This window comes from Rutidosis leptorrhynchoides, chromosome 9 (genome assembly GCF_046630445.1).
Source record: "Rutidosis leptorrhynchoides isolate AG116_Rl617_1_P2 chromosome 9, CSIRO_AGI_Rlap_v1, whole genome shotgun sequence".
Lineage (NCBI taxonomy): Eukaryota > Viridiplantae > Streptophyta > Magnoliopsida > Asterales > Asteraceae > Rutidosis > Rutidosis leptorrhynchoides.
In genome coordinates this window covers 351,822,967-351,830,172 of record NC_092341.1, presented here as the reverse complement: position 1 = coordinate 351,830,172, position 7,206 = coordinate 351,822,967, and positions in this window count along the sequence as shown.

Below are 7,206 nucleotides of genomic sequence, written 5' to 3'. Positions count from 1 at the left end.
TATCATCCTTTTGCTCTGCCCATCAGTTTGTGGATGATAGGCAGTACTCATGTCTAGACGAGTTCCTAATGCTTGCTGTAATGTCTGCCAGAATCTTGAAATAAATCTGCCATCCCTATCAGAGATAATAGAGATTGGTATTCCATGTCTGGAGATGACTTCCTTCAAATACAGTCGTGCTAACTTCTCCATCTTGTCATCTTCTCTTATTGGCAGGAAGTGTGCTGATTTGGTGAGACGATCAACTATTACCCAAATAGTATCAAAACCACTTGCAGTCCTTGGCAATTTAGTGATGAAATCCATGGTAATGTTTTCCCATTTCCATTCCGGGATTTCGGGTTGTTGAAGTAGACCTGATGGTTTTCGATGCTCCGCTTTGACCTTAGAACACATCAAACATTCCCCTACGTATTTAGCAACATCGGCTTTCATACCTGGCCACCAAAAATGTTTCTTGAGATCCTTGTACATCTTCCCCGTTCCAGGATGTATTGAGTATCTGGTTTTATGAGCTTCTCTAAGTACCATTTCTCTCATATCTCCAAATTTTGGTACCCAAATTCTTTCAGCCCTATACCGGGTTCCATCTTCCCTAATATTAAGATGCTTCTCCGATCCTTTGGGTATTTCATCCTTTAAATTTCCCTCTTTTAAAACTCCTTGTTGCGCTTCCTTTATTTGAGTAGTAAGGTTAGTGTGAATCATTATATTCATAGCTTTTACTCGAATGGGTTCTCTGTCCTTTCTGCTTAAGGCTTCGGCTACCACATTTGCCTTCCCTGGGTGGTAACGAATCTCAAAGTCGTAATCATTCAACAATTCAATCCACCTACGCTGCCTCATATTCAGTTGTTTCTGATTAAATATGTGTTGAAGACTTTTGTGGTCGGTATATATAATACTTTTGACCCCATATAAGTAGTGCCTCCAAGTCTATAATGCAAAAACAACCGCGCCTAATTCCAAATCATGCGTCGTATAATTCTGTTCGTGAATCTTCAATTATCTAGACGCATAAGCAATTACTTTCGTTCGTTGCATTAATACACAACCGAGACCTTGCTTTGAGGCATCACAATATATCACAAAATCATCATTCCCTTCAGGTAATGACAATATAGGTGCCGTAGTTAACTTTTTATTTAACAATTGAAATGCTTTCTCTTGATCATCTTTCCATTCAAATTTCTTCCCTTTATGCGTTAATGCAGTTAAGGGTTTTGCTATTCTGGAAAAGTCTTGGATGAACCTTCTGTAGTAACCAGCTAGTCCTAAAAACTGGCGTATGTGTTTCGGAGTTTTCGGGATTTTCCACTTTTCAACGGTTTCGATCTTTGCCGGGTCCACCTGGATACCTTCTTTATTCACTATGTGACCGAGGAATTGAACTTCTTCCAACCAAAATGCACACTTTGAAAACTTAGCGTACAGTTTTTCTTTCCTCAATACTTCTAGCACTTTTCTCAAAAGTTCTTCGTGCTCTTAATCATTCTTTGAGTAAATAAGTATGTCATCGATGAAAACAATGACAAACTTGTCAAGATATGGCCCACACACTCGGTTCATAAGGTCCATGAACACAGCTGGTGCGTTAGTCAATCCAAATGGCATAACCATAAACTCGTAATGACCATAACGCGTCCTAAAAGCAGTTTTAGGAATATCATCCTCCTTTACTCACATTTGATGATATCCAGAACATAAATCGATCTTCGAATAAACATACGAGCCTTGTAGTTGATCAAATAAGTCGTCGATTCTCGGTAGTGGGTAGCGGTTCTTGATGGTAAGTTTGTTCAACTCTCGATAGTCGATACACAACCTGAATGTACCATCTTTCTTCTTCACAAACAGAACAGGAGCTCCCCATGGTGATGTACTTGGTCGAATGAAACCACGCTCTAAAAGTTCCTGTAACTTTGTAATTCTTTCATTTTGCTGGGTGCAAGTCTGTATGGAGCACGAGCTATTGGTGTAGCTCCTGGTACAAGGTCTATTTGAAATTCAACGGATCGATGTGGGGGTAATCCCGGTAATTCTTTCGAAAATACATCGGGAAATTCTTTTGCGACGGGAACATCACTGATGCTCTTTTCTTCAGTTTGTACTTTCTCGATGTATGCTATAACAGCATAGCAACCTTTTCTTATTAGTTTTTGTGCCTTCAAATTACTAATAAGATGTAGCTTCGTGTTGCCCTTTTCTCCGTACACCATTAAGGGTTCTCCTTCTTCTCGTACAATGCGAATTGCATTTTTGTAATATACGATCTCTGCTTTCATCTCCTTCAGCCAGTCCATGCCAACTATTACATCAAAACTCCCTAACTCCACTGGTATCAAATCAATCTTAAATATTTCGCTACCCAGTTTAATTTCTCGATTCCGGCATATATAATTTGCTGAAATTAATTTACCGTTTGCTAATTCGAGTAAAAATTTACTATCCAACGGCGTCAATGGACAGCTTAATTTAGCACAAAAATCTCTACTCATGTAGCTTCTATCCGCACCCGAATCAAATAAAACGTAAGCAGATTTATTGTCAATAAGAAACGTACCCGTAATAAGCTCCGGGTCTTCCTGTGCCTCTGCCACATTAATATTGAAAACTCTTCCGCAGCCTTGTCCATTCGTGTTCTCCTGGTTCGGGCAATTTCTAATAATGTGGCCCGTTTTCCACATTTATAACAAACTACATTGGCATAACTTGCTCCTACTTGCTCCGCCATTACTCGTTCCGACACCATTTGTGTGACACCGCTATTTTTTTTATACGTGGCGGAAGCATAATATTAATTAATTACGATATCAACATTTGTACAAACCGATGTCACGTGTCATTAAAACAATTTACATATTAATAGGAAGAGACGTAAATACACATGGTTTTCAAAGGTACACGGTTCATATTCTAAAAGACTACATCAGAGTTAACCCTGTCAAACATAACATCATCATGCCCGTCTTCTCCTAAAAGCACTATCTACAAAAGCTAACAACCTGCAGGGAGGAGATGGAGGGGAATTAGCACGAAGCTAAGTGAGTACGACTAACTGCAGGCCATAGTATACATAAGTGTTATACTAATCATGTCACTTAGTCTAACACACAAACATCACCCAAGTGCCGTCTACAGAGACTCTGGCGGCTCGGCCAAACCATTAACCACCAGCTGATCAGACTGGGGCTTACCAGAAGTTCCTCCACCACTGTATGTATATACATAATCCACACGCGACGGACGCGTCATTCACATATATATACACCACGGCTGTCTAGGCCACCACATGAGGAACCCAACCCGCATGTTGATCTCTCCTACCGAGGCCACCACACAATAGGGACACACTGGGCTCCAGCAGACAAGCATCAACCAACATGCAGTCATCACAATGTACCAACTATCCACAACAATAAGTATATCTAACAAGCATGACAGTCATAATATAACATGCTACTATATACTATATACTCCAGTTAGTCCCACTCACCGATTACCAGCAAACGAGAAGGTGTTCAGCTATCTAATCACTGAACCTTCTCTTTCTCCTTTTCTCCTGAGAAATACATATACACGAGTTAGTTTATTTCCATAAACACCAAATAACACAATACAGAAAATTTTGTCAGAAAACTGTCCGCTAAAAATTTTCTCCTTAACACTTATGCACTTTCAAAATTTACATCATAAACATCAAAATACAAACGGGCAGCATAACGGCTAAAGATCAACACTCAGGTAAAATATTCTGCCCTGGATACTCAGTCAGTCGACTAACACTGACAGTCGGTCGACTGTCTACATAATCGGTCGACTGACCTTCTCAGTCGGTCGACTCACTTGGTATTACATCAATCGGCCGAATGTAAATCTCAGTCGGTCGGTTGTCTTCGTTAATCGGCCGGTTCAACCCTCAGTCGGTCGACTGTCGACCGACAGTCGGCCGACTGTGTTCATCTTCATCAGAAACTGAACAAAGGCTACGGACTTCAAGCTAAATTCACCAAATCTTGATCTAGAGCTCGTTTTCGACACCAAAAATTGCCACGACTCAATTACTACATGTTATAGACTATAAACCCACAAAGTTTTGACCATAACAACATCAAATCCATGGATTTTGACATAAAATCAAGCTTTTACAAAACTTACACAAAACTATGAATTTAACCATGAATTGAACACAAAAACACATGTTTCTTACCTTGTTAGAATCAGTAGACAACAAGGAACAAGATTCCAAGATCAATTTGAGCTCAAGAACAAGTTTTGATGATTAGGGTTTCAAAGGAGAAAGAATTAGGTACGGGGTATTATTTTGGGAAGGATCTGGAAAGTGCAAGAAATGCACTGCACAAGTCATCAAAAGTGGGTTAAAATCCCACACTGTGTGACACACGGGTATTTATCAGTTATCTGATATCTTTCGCACATCATTTGGTAACCCAAACGAAGTCCAAATTAAATAAACAAACCTGTTCTGTGACCCTTGTCACAAACTGGTCCTAACCACATTATTATTTAATAATAAATATTAAATAAAAATAAAAGCACATAGTAACACAATACTAACTTAAGGGCACATTAGTAATCTTACATCTAGGCCCGAATGAGGATGTTACAAATCTACCCCCCTTAAGAAGATTCCGACCTCGGAATCTGGTCAAGGTCAAACAACTGGGGATAGCGCGCCCTCATTAACTCCTCGGTTTCCCAGGTCAAGTTGGAACCTAAACTATGTCGCCATTCCACTAACACCATTGGAATCTGTTTCTTTCTTAACTTGGTGACTTTCTTGTCCACTATACGAATTGGCTCTTCTACTAACTTCTTAGTCAAATCAACTTTCAAGTCTTTCAATGGAAGAATCTGACTTTCATCGTCTACTTTGCACTTTCTCAGATAGCACACATTGAATGTGTTGTGAATTCCTGCTAACTCTGATGGAAGATCTAAAATGACAGTCTGATCATTCAAAATTTCTTTGATTGGAAATGGCCCAATATACCTCGGAGCTAGTTTACAACGTTTACCAAATCTGATCACTCCCTTCCACGGTGAAACTTTCAGATAAACACGATCACCTACATTAAATGTCACCGGACGTCTGCGCGGATCAGCATATACCTTTTGTCGATCTCTAGCTGCCTTTAATTTCTCACGTGCAATTTCAACTTTTTCTGCAGTTATCTGAACAATCTCGGGACCTGCAAATTGTTTCTCGCCTGCTTCTAACCAACACGTAGGAGTTCTGCATTTTCGACCATATAACATTTCATACGGTGGCATTCCGATACTCGAATGATATGAATTGTTGTAAGCAAACTCTATCAATGGAAGATGCGAATCCCAAGAACCACCATACTCTAAGACACATGCTCTCAACATGTCTTCTAACGTTTGAATCGTTCGTTCACTCTGACCGTCTGTTTGTGGATGATATGCTGTACTAAGATTCACACGCGTACCCAGATTCTGTTGTAAACTGTTCCAGAAGTTAGATACAAACCTAGTATCCCTGTCGGAAACTATTGACAACGGTACACCATGTCGACTAACGATTTCTTTCAAGTACAACTCTGCCAAATCACTCAATGAAGCTGTTTCACGAGTAGCTAAAAAGTGAGCACTCTTTGTTAAACGATCCACAATCACCCAGATCATGTCGTGTCCTTTCTGGGTTCGGGGTAACTTGGTTACAAAATCCATCGTTATATGATCCCACTTTCATTGAGGAATTTCTAACTGTCTTAGAGATCCATACGGTTTCTGATGTTCTGCCTTAACTTGCGCACAAATATGACATTTTTCGACAAAATTTGCAACATCTGTCTTCATTGTCGGCCACCAATACAATGTTTTCAAGTCTCTATACATCTTTGTACTACCTGGATGCACTGATAATCTCGATTTATGCGCTTCAGTAAGGATTAAATCTCTCAAATCTCCAAGCATAGGCACCAAAATTCGGTCTTTATAGGTCTTTAATCCTCTAGAGTCATTGCATAGGTCAAATTTTCTTTTAGTCACTTATTCAGTCTTTAGATTTTCGTCATTCAAAGCTACTAACTGTACGGTTTTCAATCGATCAATCAAGTCTGAAACTATCTCAATTCTCATAAATCTAACATTTTCGACTGTTTTCTTGCGACTCAGAGCATCTGCGACCACATTTGCTTTACCCGGATGGTATTTAATCTCACAGTCATAGTCTTTAATCAATTCTAAACATCGACGTTGACGCATATTTAATTCTTTCTGCAAAAAGATATATTGAAGACTCTTATGATCTGTATAGATTTCACAATGTGTACCATACAAATAATGTCTCCAAAGCTTCAAAGCAAACACAACTGCAGTTAACTCTAAATCGTGAGTAGGGTAGTTTCGTTCATGATTCTTCAACTGTCGTGAAGCATATGCTATAACCTTATTTCTCTGCATCAAAACACAACCCAGACCTGCACGTGACGCATCGCAGTAAACCACAAAATCTTCCGTTCCCTCTGGTAAAGCTAAAACCGGCGCTTGACATAACAACTGCTTAAGGGTCTGAAAAGCCTTTTCTTGTTCATCAGTCCAACGAAAGGCTACATCTTTTCTGGTTAACTTATTTAATGGACCTGCTATTTTAGAAAAGTCTTTGATAAACTGGCGGTAATAACCTGCTAAACCCAGAAAACTTTTAATTTCTGTTGGCGTTTTCGGCGAGTTCCAGTTCATTACAGCTTCTATCTTAGACTGATCTACTTTAATACCCTGTTCACAAATCACATGACCCAGAAAATGTACTTCCCGCAACCAAAATTCACACTTAGAAAACTTACCGTACAACTGTTCCTGTTTCAAAAGTTCTAACACCAATCTCAGATGTGTAGCATGATCTTTCTCGGTTTTTGAATATATCAAGATATCATCTATGAAGACAATCACAAACTTGTCAAGATATTGACGACACACCCTGTTCATGAGATCCATAAACACTGCTGGTGCGTTGGTTAACCCGAATGGCATAACTAAAAACTCATAATGACCATATCTAGTTCTAAACGCTGTTTTTGGTATGTCGGTCTCTGCAACACGTACCTGATGATACCCTGAACGTAAATCAATCTTTGAAAAGTAAGAAGCACCCTGTAACTGATCGAATAAATCATCTATTCTTGGTAGCGGATACTTATTCTTTATTGTTCTCTTGTT